This window comes from Myotis daubentonii, chromosome 3, assembly GCF_963259705.1.
Source record: "Myotis daubentonii chromosome 3, mMyoDau2.1, whole genome shotgun sequence".
Taxonomy (NCBI): Eukaryota; Metazoa; Chordata; class Mammalia; order Chiroptera; family Vespertilionidae; genus Myotis; species Myotis daubentonii.
In genome coordinates, this window is record NC_081842.1 from 115016128 (window position 1) to 115029647 (window position 13520).

Consider the following 13520-nt stretch of genomic DNA (forward strand, 5'->3'; position numbering starts at 1 on the left):
CACAGGCACTAACGGCCAAAGAGAAGGAGGGAGAAGGAATGTGTCCTGGGCATGGGCTTATTCAAATTCCAGAAAAAGCCCACCCTGGCTTGGGTTTTGACTCTGAACACCAAACCTATGTTGTTAAAAACCCATTGATTTACTTCATACTCACAGTTCATGAGACTTCATTATGTGAAGGCTTAGTGGTTCCTGTCCTCAGAGAAAAAACATCAATCATCTGGCTCTCTCTGCAGAATGTATTTCTCTGGACATGAGGCTTAAAGGTTTCTAGAATTTCTTCTCATTTCTTCAGTCAAGCAAATGGTGGGATTGAAGGACCTTCTGGACCCCTTAGTACAGGCCGTCATGATGGCTTAGGACCCACCATGGGCTCCAGAGTCAGACAGACCTGAGCTCAACTTCCATCGCTGCCTCCACCAGGTGAGTAACTTCCATTTCTCCAGCCAGTGAAATGGGTTAACTAGTACCTTCTTCAGGGGTGGGCATGAGGGCCAGGTGAGCTCATGGCTGCAAGGCTTTGAGCACAATGCTGGCACGGAACACACTCAGCTATTATTTGTCTCTACTGGGTGGAAGTGGATGTCCCAGAGGAGCTACTTCTGCCCAGCTGTGGAGCTTATCAGGGCAGAGTAGGCAAAAACTGTTCTTCCATCAAAGGTCAGCAAGTCATTGCTGAAAAGGACCATGGCTTCAGAGGAACCATGATTGAGTCACATGGTTGCTGAACCAGAGCGTGCCTGCCTCCTGCCACAGCAGCTGTGAGCAGTGCCTGCTGGGGGACACCGTCACTCACGGGGAGAAAAGGAGGGTGAAGGAAAGCACCCAGGAGTTGCTTGTTTGCAGAGCAGCTGTCCAGAATCATAGTAGGTTTTTTTCCATGAAAATGTACAACAATATTGCCTTTCTTTGTTTATATCATTTCTAGCATGGAAATGTTGTCTTAACACACTACAGTCACCCTCTGTGCACATAACCTGCTTCTTTCACAAAATATAATCATTCGCTCTCTCCATGCTTTTAGCCAAAGGTTAACTTGTAGCAATTTGAAAGGTCAAAACTGAGATCAAACTGCCTGTGTTTTAATCTCCAAAAAAATGTAAATTGGGCCAAACGTTCAAAAATAACAAGCCTTGAAGGTAAACTACATAGTAATGAAGTTTCCGTGACACATAAGCTGGTGTTTGGATAACCAGCTTTGCCTCTGAGCAATAGCTGGCCCCTCTGATGGGGCATTTCCATGGTGCAGTGGGTGTGAAGCTGTCCTGAGAAGAAACAAGCAAACAGAACAAAATACCACAATCCAAAGTAGTCCATGGTTGAAATGAAAGTTGTCTCCAGCGTGAGGAAATGATGATGGCCAGGTAAATGTTTCAAATAAATGGCTTGGCATGTTTTTACTGATTTTACTTATTTTTACTGACAGAAATCATATCTGCTAACACCACCTCCGAATCTGGGAACTGGTTTGGGGATATAAATTCACCAAGGGACATGAGAAACCATCCTGGAAATGTGCTCTGCCTTGCACAGAAACAGACCACATTCCTTTCCACATGCTTGTTCTCCAACAAGAAATAATGAAGGAAAACAATGCTGAGCTATGCTGTGCAATCTTAAATGGCATTTTAATCGATTAAGTTAGGAGCAAAAGGCTTCTCAGCATGGGGTTTTGCATAAACATTGCCCTTTTGTGATATTCATTGGGGTGAGAACAGAGACAAACTAGTAGAGAGACATCTGATGGTCAGCTTGGGTCCTGGATAACTTGGTGAGGTAGCCAGTGGCACAGACTCCCCTAGGCCCCTCACAAGCAGCAGCCAGAGTAAAGCACATTCTATTTTCACCCCACACTATGAAATGACTTACAGTGTGAAGTACACTCCACATAGTTGACAGCTAACCGGCCTGCACACTTGAACTGCTTCACTTAAAGTGGTGGTCAGCCAGGGAAGGAAGTTTGAAAGTAAGAGGCAAATGGCCTCTTAGAATTCATTTACTAATCTCTACAAAAAGGCTGATCATAACAGTGAAATTCCAAAAGACAGCTCAGGGGCTGTGGATTTATAACTGGTGACGTACCTGAGATCACAGTGCTCGTGAAGAGGGCACATAGTCTTGTTTCTTCTAGTTAAAGTTGATAGCTCCACATATAGTTGACTCTGAAAAGAATATACTTGCCAAAAAGGGCTCCTTATTATTAATTGGGCTCAAATTTATAACCAGAGCCCAGCAGCCATTGTTTACAGAGGTCACTCACACACTGCATTTCAGGAAAAGCCACAGACTGGGCTGCCAAGACTTCTGCACTGGTCTCCTGACATTTGTGTCAACACTTATGATAGTTCCAAGGATCAAAATTAGACTAATAGGTCTGAGGCTTTCCCCATCAAATCGGAGCTGCACAACTACATCCTTATTTGCGTATTCACTAACCAATTACAGTGGCTCCATTCTGACTAATCAGGATGGTGTTATTTGGACCAATCAAACTGTAAGGATTTGGAGATCTCATTTGCATAGAAATGGACCAGTCAGGGGAAGGAGCGGGCACTCTTCTCTATATAAGTCAGCTTCACCTCTATCTTATGGGAGCATACTTTCAGTTTCTGCTGGAGACTGATTCCCTGGCTGAAAGGCAATTCTAGAGCTGAAACACCAAAGCCTCCTCACCTGCCTCCCTCGCTATTTCACTATTGAGCTATTTGAAATTGAGTAGTCTCCCCTCTCTCTGAACCCCAAATTGGAGACTCCTCTTGGCACTGAGTTGGTGGCAATGACTTTTTGTCAACAATACAAATTGACACAAGCATTGCAGAATTGTTGTGAGACAGATTTTACCATTCCTGTTCTAAACCCTGAAGATACACTCATGACCAAAACAGACAAGGTCCCTGCTCTAAAGGCGTTGCCATTGAGTCCCCTGGTGTCAAGTAAACAAATCAATAAGCAACATAATATCAGATAATAGCAAGTACTATGAAGAAATGAAACATGGAAATGGGAAAGACAGTGCCTGTTGATCAGGGAAAACTCTCTGAGGAGGGTATATTTAACTGAGACCTGAATGTTATGAGGAGAACAGTCACATAAAGACCTCAGGAAACAGCATTCCAGGTAGAAAGTACTTCAAGTCTGAAGGCCCTGTGGTGAGTCTGTGCCATGTGCCCTTCCTTTCACCATCAAAGAAGGTCTGTGACATGTCAGATCTTCTCATTGCAGCATTTCATGAACAGAAGGTCCAGCTTTCCAGGGTAGAACACAGGCATGTTTCTAATATAGAAAATGACAGCTTTATTGAAAAAGTGGATGTGGTGCTAGGGATTCATAGGGCACACAATCCCAAGAGAGTAAGAAAATGTAAGTGCTATTCTCTAGGTGTAAGAGTTGGTTTATAGAACCCCCTCCAACCCTCTAGGACAGTGGTCAGAAAACCGTGGCTCAGGAGCCACATGCGGCTCTTTGGCCCCTTGAGTGTGGCTCTTCCACAAAATACCACGTGCGGGCGTGCACGTACAGTGCGATTTAAACTTCGTGGCCCATGTGCAGAAGTTGGTTTTCGGCCTGGGCGAGTCTATTTTGAAGAAGTGGCGTTAGAAGAAGTGGGGGGTGTTGATCAGTCGGGCAACAGGAGACGTGGTGCAGGCGGGCCGCGGGATATGCAGAGCAGGGGAGGTGCCCGCTATTCATGCACTAGTTGAGTGAGCCAGTCAGTCAGCAGTCTAATGTGCAGTGGTTAGTGCTAGTCACATCTGCAAATCGCGTGTGGGTGACAAAAGTACCTACTCAAAGCATTAAGTTACCTGTATTTTTCCAACCAGCTGCAAATCCTACAGGTATTTTTGTCATCAATTTAACAATTGTAATTATTTTGTGTTGGTGGCTTTATTATTCTAAAATGAAACATTTTTTAGGTGCCCTGTTTGATATGGGCAAATAATTATTAAAATTATTAAGTTAATTTTAGGGAACATTGTGGAGTGAAAGAAGACGTAGTGTCGAGGATTGATAAAGGTATGTTGAGATGGTTTGGACATATAGAGAGGATGAACCAAAGGAGATAGACGAAACAAGTATACAGATGAGTGTGGATGGGAGAGTTGAAATAGGTCGACCTCAGCGAAAGTACCTTGCCGGGATCCAACCCCAGCAGGTCCAGGGGTCCCCAAAGGTGTGGACGGAGTCGGCGAAGAAGGAATGACACGGAGACAGCGTTCAGTTGATCAGCAGCCTAGCCAGGATCTCTAGCCCGGATCTCCAGCCAAGTTCTGGTCTGGATCTCCAGAGAGGTTCTGCTTAGGATCTCCAGCCAGGTTCAGTCACCAGGTTCTAGTCAGGTTCTCTTGCCAATTTCTGTAGTCAGGTTCAGTCCAGGATCTTTTGCCATGTTCTCTCGCTAGGTTCTGTCTCTAGGTTCTGTTGCCAGTTTCTGTCCAGGATCTTTTGCCATGTTCTCTCCAGCGAAGTTCTTCTGTCTCTAGGTTCTGTGTAGGTTCTGCCTTCTCAGTTCTGTTCTAAGTTCTGTCTCTTTCTGTCTTGTTACATCTGTATTTATACCAGTTGATTCAATCCTATCAATCTCTATTACAAAGGTTAGGGCGTTTCTTATCTCCATTCCAGGGAGTAAAGATTATGTAGCTTAAGCATGATTGTTCGTAGTTAAAGTGATTAATTACCCGCCTGGCACTTAGTTGAGGGGTTTTATTCCCTCCCTAACTTCAGGGTAAAATCTCTACCTGGGGAAACAACTTTTCTCAGAGAGGAGACCTTGGTTAAAACACATAGTGCCAAGAAGGTGAGCAAACATTTTAAGAACAGTATGCCATATATGCCAGGTCCCCTGAAACAGCAAGGATGGACCGGCTCCCGGCAGTACCTCAATCAGATTGAGGACGTTTTTAGCAAAGGCCAGCTTAGGAGTACCCTAATTCAGTTAATAACAATGTACCTACCCATATAGTTTAAGTTTTAAAAATTTGGCTCTCAAAAGAAATTTCAATCGTTGTACTGTTGATTTTTGGCTCTGTTGACTAATGAGTTTGCCGACCACTGCTCTAGGACAATTAATAACAGCAACAACATGTAGAATCAAAATGGGAGGTGGAGAGTCCTGAGAAGGTGTTTGACAAGCACCTTGAATACCTTATTTCTTAGGTATTCAACAAATTCTGAGAGATAACATACTCTGTTGCCAAGTCGACTGATCTAGGTCAGTCACAAGTTTTTCTCTGCTCCACATTTCTCATGATGGCACAATACCTGCCTTTGGGAGTAATCTACAAAGGAGAACTGGAATTGAAAATTATCAGTTACAGCAGTAGGAAGACAAGTCTCTTGTGTGCTGAGTGAGAGAAGTTGACTTTCTCTACATCAGGAGCTATGGATGGAAACATGATGCTCCTAAGTGGCTTCAAAAGTATTTCAGAGATCAACCAAAGGACTTGAGTGTATGCATATAAGCATAACCAATGGACACAGACCTGAGGGGGATGAGGGCATGTGCTGGGGGTTGGGGGTGCCCGGGGAGATGTCAATGAGGGAAAAAGAAGACATGTAATACTATATGCAGTACTTTAATTTTTTTAATTTTTTCTTTATTGATTAAAGTATTACATATGTGTCCTTATCCCCCCCATTGCCTCCCCACCCCCACCCCACTCATGCCCTCACCACCCTGGTGTCTGTGCCCATTGGTTAGGCTTATATGCTATATGCAGCACTTTAAACAATAAAGAATTAAAAATAAGAATAAAAAAACTATTTCATAGTTTCTCAGAGGCTAGGGTGAAGACTTGAATGAATCTTATTTTTTCAGAATATAATTAGAAGAACTATTCATAAGAAGCACTCTTCTGCTGAAATAGTCCCTTGAAACTCACAGGAAGTAATAGAGATATCTAGATGTCCTTTCCAAGCTTGTCAGGGATGTCCTTCTCTTTGAAAGGACAGTGCCATTGCAAAGTCTGGTATACATCCTATTCAGATATATCTCTTTTTATGTGTGTTTTTTTTATTGATTTCAGACAGAGATGGGGGAGGGAGAGAGAGAAATATCAAGCAGCCTCCTCCCACAGGCCCTTCACTGGGTTGGAGCCCACAAATCAGGCATACGCCCTGACAGGAATCAAACCTGGAACCTCTAGGTACATGGAACCACACTCAACCAACTGAGCCACACCAGCCAGGGCTCAGATGTATCTCTTGAACAGCAACTACTTTTATAATAACAACCCACATTTTATCACATCAGGAAATGCTCATCATGTGAGGAACTTGTTCTGGGTAACAGCAACCAAAAGAATGCATTTTTATAAGAAGAACTAGAGGCCCGGTGCAGGAAATTCATGCATGGGGGGGAGGTAGGAGTCCCCTCAGCCCAGCCTGCACCCTCTCTTATCTAGGAACCCTCAGGTTTAACTGGCAGTTGGACATCCCTCTCACAATCCAGGACTGCTGGCTCCTAACTGCTCAACTGCCTTCCTGCCTGATCGCCCCTACTGGCCCCCCTGCCAGCCTGATCACCCCTAACCACCTCTGCCTGCTGGCCTGGTTGCTCCCAACTGCCCACCCCGCTGGCTTGGTCGCCCCTCATGGCCCCCCCTGCTGGCCTGATTGCCCCCATCTGCCCCCTGCTGACCTGGTCGCCCCTCACTGCCCTCCTCTGCTGGCCTGGTCAACCCTCACTGCCCCCCCCCCCCCGACGGCCTGGTTGCCCCACACAGCCTGCTGTTCAGTCATTTGGTCATCCCTCCCTGCCAGCCTAGTCACCCCACGTAGCCTGCTGCTCAGTCATTTGGTCACCCCTCACTAATCTCCCTGCTGGCTTGGATGTCCCATTCAGCATGTTCAGTTGCCTGTTTGGTTGTCTGTTCAGTTGCAATGGCCCCTGGCTCTTTATATATATAGATATGTAAAATTTCTCCTTATTTCTCTCTTGAATTCCTGCATTTTCCTTCCAAATCTATCATTTGCTACCAAATACATCAAATACAATGTAGAAAATTCTTTGACTTTCTAGATAAGAATTAGGTGTTTTGATTTATACGATTGATCTAACTGTATTACCCATGTAGGAAATTGTTGGCTAAATCAACATGATTGAATTGTGTTTCAGGATTTCCTCACTGCAGTCCAATTTGATTGATACAGTGAATTTGATAAGGAAACCATAGTAAATGAAATAAAGACATTCTTCACCAAAACAGAACAGATTAGCTTTTGCAATAGGAAATTTGGCCTTGGAGTTCATAAATTACCTGTTGACTATGCAAATAACTCTACAATATCCCTCAGGGGAATGGGAGTTACAGAGTATCAGGTATGCTAAGATTTGATATGTTTCAACCATCTTGGCAAATGCATTACAATCTGGGAAACTGAATTTCTACTAAAGTTGTATCTACACAATAGTACTATCATTTAAAAAATGAAAAAAAGTAGTTAGTTAAATAGTATCTAAAAATGTCAAACAACTAGTCAAGCTGATTTTTGTTCCACTAAATTGATCTGTAGCTTGACCAATTGGGCTGAGTCAAATAGCCGATAAGAAATTAAACACAATCTACAACAAAAAATACGAGTATACAATCAGAGTTAGAGTATCCACAATCTGTTCTCTTTTCAGCTATAGAATAAAGTTTGGTGCTTATGGTAAAAAAAATGAATTGTCAGAATAGTAAGTATTCTGCAAATATTTGTTGAAGCATAGCAAATAAAAATAAATATATACACTGATATCTCTGTAGCTATTACAACAGCAGCTTATATCCTGACACATCAGACGTGATAAGAAACCCAGGATCAGGCAACCGGCTGGGGCCCAAGTTCTCACCCCTCTGGGTGGCCTCTGAACAGGCTCTGATACGTCTCGAACCCAGGATTCATTCAGGGTTTAGGAGGACAGTGGCTAGAGCCCTCATCTTCCCCTTTTCTTTTCCCTCCATCCCCTTCCTTGAAACCGCACTGCTCCCTTACCCTTTATGGGAGCAAAGTTCCCCTTTCCTGAAACTGCACCAAGGTTTCCTCTTTTCCTTTGGCCAACCAGACACTTGGACCTCAGGCAGACCATGAACATCTGGCTCCTATGTTCCTCCTCATGTCCGGGGGATGGGAGACCCCCAGCCATGCACTGTGCTCAGCTGAATTCCTGCCCTCACCCCACTTCATCCCCATCCCCTAACATGCTCTGGTACTTCTGGGTACTCGTTCTCCTCCTCTCCCTAGTTATTCTTATTCTATCTTACTTTGAGTGTCACCATAACCCTAGATTAGTCCCTGGGGGAACCCTTTTCTGCCCCTGCTGGGACCCTAAGTTGCAGGGAGCCGGTCCATCCTTGCTGTTTCAAGGGACCTGGCATATATGGCATACTGTTCTTAATATGTTTGCTCACCTTCTTGGCACTATGTGTTTTAACCAAGGTCACCTCTCTGAGAAAGGTTGTTTCCCCAGGTAGAGATTTTACCCTGAAGTTAGGGAGGGAATAAAACCCCTTAACTAAGTGCCAGGCGGGTAATTAATCACTTTAACTACCAACAATCATGCTTAAGCTACATAATCTTTACTCCCTGGAATGGAGATAAGAAACACCCTAACCTTTGGAATAGAGATTGATAGGATTGGAATCAACTGGTATAAATACAGATGTAACAAGACAACAGGACACAGAACCTAGACACGGAACCTAGACAGAACCTAGACACAGAACCTACACAGAACCTAGAGAAAGAAGAACTTCGCTGAAGAGAACATGGCAAAAGATCCTGGACAGAAACTGGCCACAGAACCTAGAGACAGAACCTAGTGAGAGAACCTGGCTGAAGAACCTAGAGACAGAACCTGGCTACAGAACCTGGATAGAACATGGCAAGAGAACCTGACTAGAACCTGGTGACTGAACCTGGCTGGAGAACCTAGCAAGAGAACATGGACACAGAACCTGGCTGGAGATCCTAACCAGAACTTCGCTGGAGATCCTGACCAGAACTTGGCTAGGCTGCTGATCAACTGAACGCTGTCTCCGTGTCATTCCTTCTTCGCCGACTCCGTCCACACCTTTGGGGACCCCTGGACCTGCTGGGGTTGGACCCCAGCACTAAGTCACCTTCCCACTAATCTCTTGAAGCCTAATAGAAATCAAACTGGGATAGTCTTTCCTCCTCTCCTGCTTCTTTGACCTTTTCCTTTGTTCCCGAGGACCATTCTGACAATATGCACTGCACTTTCACACGACAGCAGACACTCATTTGCCCGGTGAGTCTTTGACCCTCAATCATATTCTCTCTGAGAGTTTCATTTTTGGGGCCACTCAGGCCCCACTTTTGGCATCCAAAACTGGACACTCAGTTGAAACTCTCCACTATTTCTTTCTTGGTGGCCTCTCTCCTTGGGGACGCCTTTGGCAAGTTCATCCACTCTTACCAAATCCTCTCTGGCTACAAGGGGACTCCTGTCTCACCAACTGGATTCCTTAGGTCATGGTCATTAGTCTCACCCCTCTCACCCTCATTCCTTTAGTCTCATCTCCTACACTACCATGGGGACTTCACAGTCACTTCCCTGAAAAACACTTCCCTTTGATGCTTGGTCTGTAGCCTCTCCAAGCTTCACCTAGAGGGAGAAATCAAACAAAAAGGCTTCTTTTTTATTCCAACATGGCCTGGCCACAATATCCTTTAATCAGAGCCAATGGCTGGAAAACAGCATTTTTTTTAAATTTTCCATTTCGATCACAATTTTATTTTTTGAATTGATTTCAGAGAGAGGAAGGGAGAAGATATAGATAGAAACATCAATGATGAGAGAGAATCATTGATCGGCTGCCCCCTGCCTACCCCCTACTGGGGATGAAGCCTGCAACCCAGGCATGTGCCCTTGACTGGAATCGAACCTGGGACCCTTCAGTCTGTAGGCCGAGGCTCTATCCATTGAATCAAATGAGCCGGGGGAAAATGTCACTTTTGATTTTCAAATCCTAACTGATCTCAACAATTCGGCATAACAGCAAGTGGTCTAAAGTTCCATATGTCCAGGCTTTCTGGACACTTTGATCTCATCCTTTCCTCTGTCAGTCCGTCACCTCTTTTCAGATCCTACTTCTCAAAGAAAAACCTCCCAAAGCTCAATCCCCTCTGGTAATCAATATAACACCAGTGATGACCACCCCCCACACACAATGCTTCTTCCTTTGACCCCACAGACCACTCTCCCCCCATACACCCCTTCATATGTAAGTCCTTCTTAGCCTTCTATTCCTTCCTCAACCTCACCCTCTGCTTCCCCTTTCACTTCTCCACTTTTTGTTAAGTCCCCTTCTCAACCCATCCATTTCCTCCTATGCCCTCTATGGACCCTGCACCAATGGAACCTGTTACTTCCACTCAAACCTCCATGCCATTTCCCTCCATACTCAATCCCAGGGTCCCCCTCCCCCTGAGACCAAAGCTCCCTCCCCCTTGGGTCTGTATCTCCTAGGTCTCATTTTCCTTCTCGGATCTCACACAAATAAAAAAGAGACTAGACTCCTTCTCAGATGATCCAACCAAATTTACAAAACAATGTTAATACTTAACTCAGGAAGAAACAAAATGGCAGTGGTATAGATGGATGTGTCTCGAGTCTTGTCCTGGAGCAAATAGGGTAAGCAGCTGAAACAAGTAACATCCAGCCCGAATTGACGAAGGAGACTCAGCTAGGAGACAGTTTGCAGCTGGGAAGGGCAGAGGATCCCTGGAGAAAGGTAAAATCAAGGAACTGGGAAGGAGAATCTGCCAGACCTCTGAGCCCTGAGGGTCAGAGGGAATCCTCACAGCACTGGCATCAGCACCGCACCGAGCTGTGTCCCTTGGGACAGGCACAGTGTCAAACTGTGGAAAGGTCCGCAGAACTACTGGACCACAGGGGACTCTAGATCTGGGTCCACAGTCAGGAAAGGCTGAAGAGGAGTGCCAGCAGGAGAGGAGCACACAGAGGTTTTTTGTGTAACCTGGGGATCAGAGCAGGGAATAAAGATCAGAGAACCAGCTCTGAGGCATCCCATTCCCCCAAACGAATATTAAGTGCCACAGGGAAAACAAAATCTAAACACTAGCTAGAGAAGACCTATAGACCTGGAGGTCAATCCACAAACACTGCCACCCAGGGGTTGAATCACAAATTGACTCTTGTGTAAACACAAATAAAGGAGCATAAGAAACAAAGAAGTACTGCCTGCTTGAAAATCAGGACTGTGCCCTACAACACTGAGGAGCAGTGGAACGCAGGGAACTTTAATACTGTCCTGACTAGGAAACAGATGTGCCAAACAGAACAGTAAAGGAAGTGAATGACCTTCACTACTGCACATTTTTATTTGTTTTTCATCTTTTACTTAAGAAACTACTTTTTTCTCTTTTTTCTCACTTGATTTTACATTTTAATTATTACATTTTTATTTTTAATCATTACTATTACTACTACTATTTTACCTTTTTTTAAAGTGTCATTTTATTTTCTCTTTATTTTATTTTGGGATTAGTGTTCTACATTCTATTTTTATCTTTCCTTTAGCATAATTTTACTCTATCTCAAATTTACCTTTATGCCAACACTATCTTCCTCACTTTTCCCCTTTTGGTGTCCTGTTTCTCTTACCCTATTCCTGCTTTAGATTTTCCTTCATTTTACCCCGTTAAAATTTCACCCTACTTATATATCTAATTTTCAATCTCCTGCTCTAAGTCCATACACACCTCTCTCTTCGTTTCTTCACTATCCAAATTATTTTTCTCTCTGCTGTTTTGTTCTTGTTTGCTTGATTGTTTTATTTTTAAATGTATTTTATTGATTTTTTACAGAGAGGAAGGGAGAGGGATAGAGAGTCAGAAACATCGATGAGGGAGAAATATCAATCAGCTGCCTCCTGCACACCACCTACTAGGGATGTGCCCACAACCAAAGTACGTGCCCTTGACCAGAATCGAACCTGGGACCCTTCAGTCCACAGGCCAATGCTCTAACCACTGAGCCAAACAAGTTAGGGCTTGATTGTTGATTATATTGGTTTTTTATGCTTGTTTATGAGATTGTTTCACTTTTTCTGTTTGCTGTTTTGTTTTGTTTTTGTTTATGTTTTGCTTCTGTTTTGCCTCACCTCACTTGCTATTAGTTGTTTGTAGTTTGCATTCATCTCTAGGTATTTGTTGCTGGCATTTGTTGGGATTAGTGGCTGTTCTATTGGAGTTTTCTCCTCATATAAATAGTTTTTTCCCCTCTTTTATTTCATTCTCTTTCTTTTCTCTTATTTTTTTTCCCTTTTCCCAATTTTAGTTTTGCACTCCTTTTTTTCTCTTTTTCTTTTCTTTTTCTCTTCTTCTTTCTTTCTTATTCCCTAATTCTCTTTTCTCTGGTGGTCCCCTTTATTTGGGTTATTAGTATCGTGAATACATTTGTGTTCAGTGCCTTGTGCGTTATACCTTGTTGTGTTGCATTTTGTGCCTTTGAATCAATGCAGGAGAGAGAGAAGTTCATAACCACACACCCGGAGAAAAGAGATCATGGGGAGATAAAGAAACAGCCCACATATGAAAGAAAAGCAGGCATCACCAGAAAAGGAAGTAAATGAAATGGAGGCAAACAACATGTCAGAGAACGAATTCAGAGAAATGGTCATAAAGTGGATGAAAAGAATGGAAGACAAATTCCACAATATGTATAAGAACAAGGAGGAAATATAAAAGAACCAAGAAGAAATGAAAAAATGACATTCCTGCTACAAAGAACTCAATAGATAGCATCAACAGTAGACGAGAAGAAGCAGGGGACTGCATCAGTGATCTAGAAGACAAGGTAGAAAAAAATACCCAAGTAGAGCTGCTTCTAGAAAAAAATAAAATAAAAAGCAAGAAGAGAGCCTAAAAGAACTTTGGGACAACACAAAATGAAACAACATCTGCATAATAGGGGTGCCAAAAGGAGAGGAAACAGCAAGGAATAGAAAACCTGTTTGAAGAAATAATGACAGAAAGCTTCCCTGATATAAGGAAGAAAAAACTCACACAGATCCAAGAAGCTCACAGAGTCTCAAACAAAATGAACCCCAAAAGACCAACGCCACGGCACATTATAATTTAATTGGAAAACACCAACGAAAAAGTAAGAATCTTAAAAGTGGCCAGAGAAAGACAGAAAGTTACCTACAAAGGATCCCCCATCAGACTAGCAACTGAATTCTCAACAGAAACACATCAGACCAGAAGGGAATGACATGAAATATACAAAGTCATGCAAAGCAAGGGTCTGAATCCAAGAATACTGTACCCAGCAAGGTTATCAATCAAAATTGAGGGTGAAATCAAGAGCTTCACAAACAAAAATGGACTAAGGGAGTTTATCCCTACCAAACCAGCAATAAAAGAAATGCTAAAGGGTTGCCCTAGCTGGTTTGGCTCAATGGATAGAGTGTCGGCCTGAGGACTGAAGGGTACCAGGTTTGATTCCAATCAAGGGCACATGTTTGGGTTGCAGGCTCAGTCCCCAGTTGGGG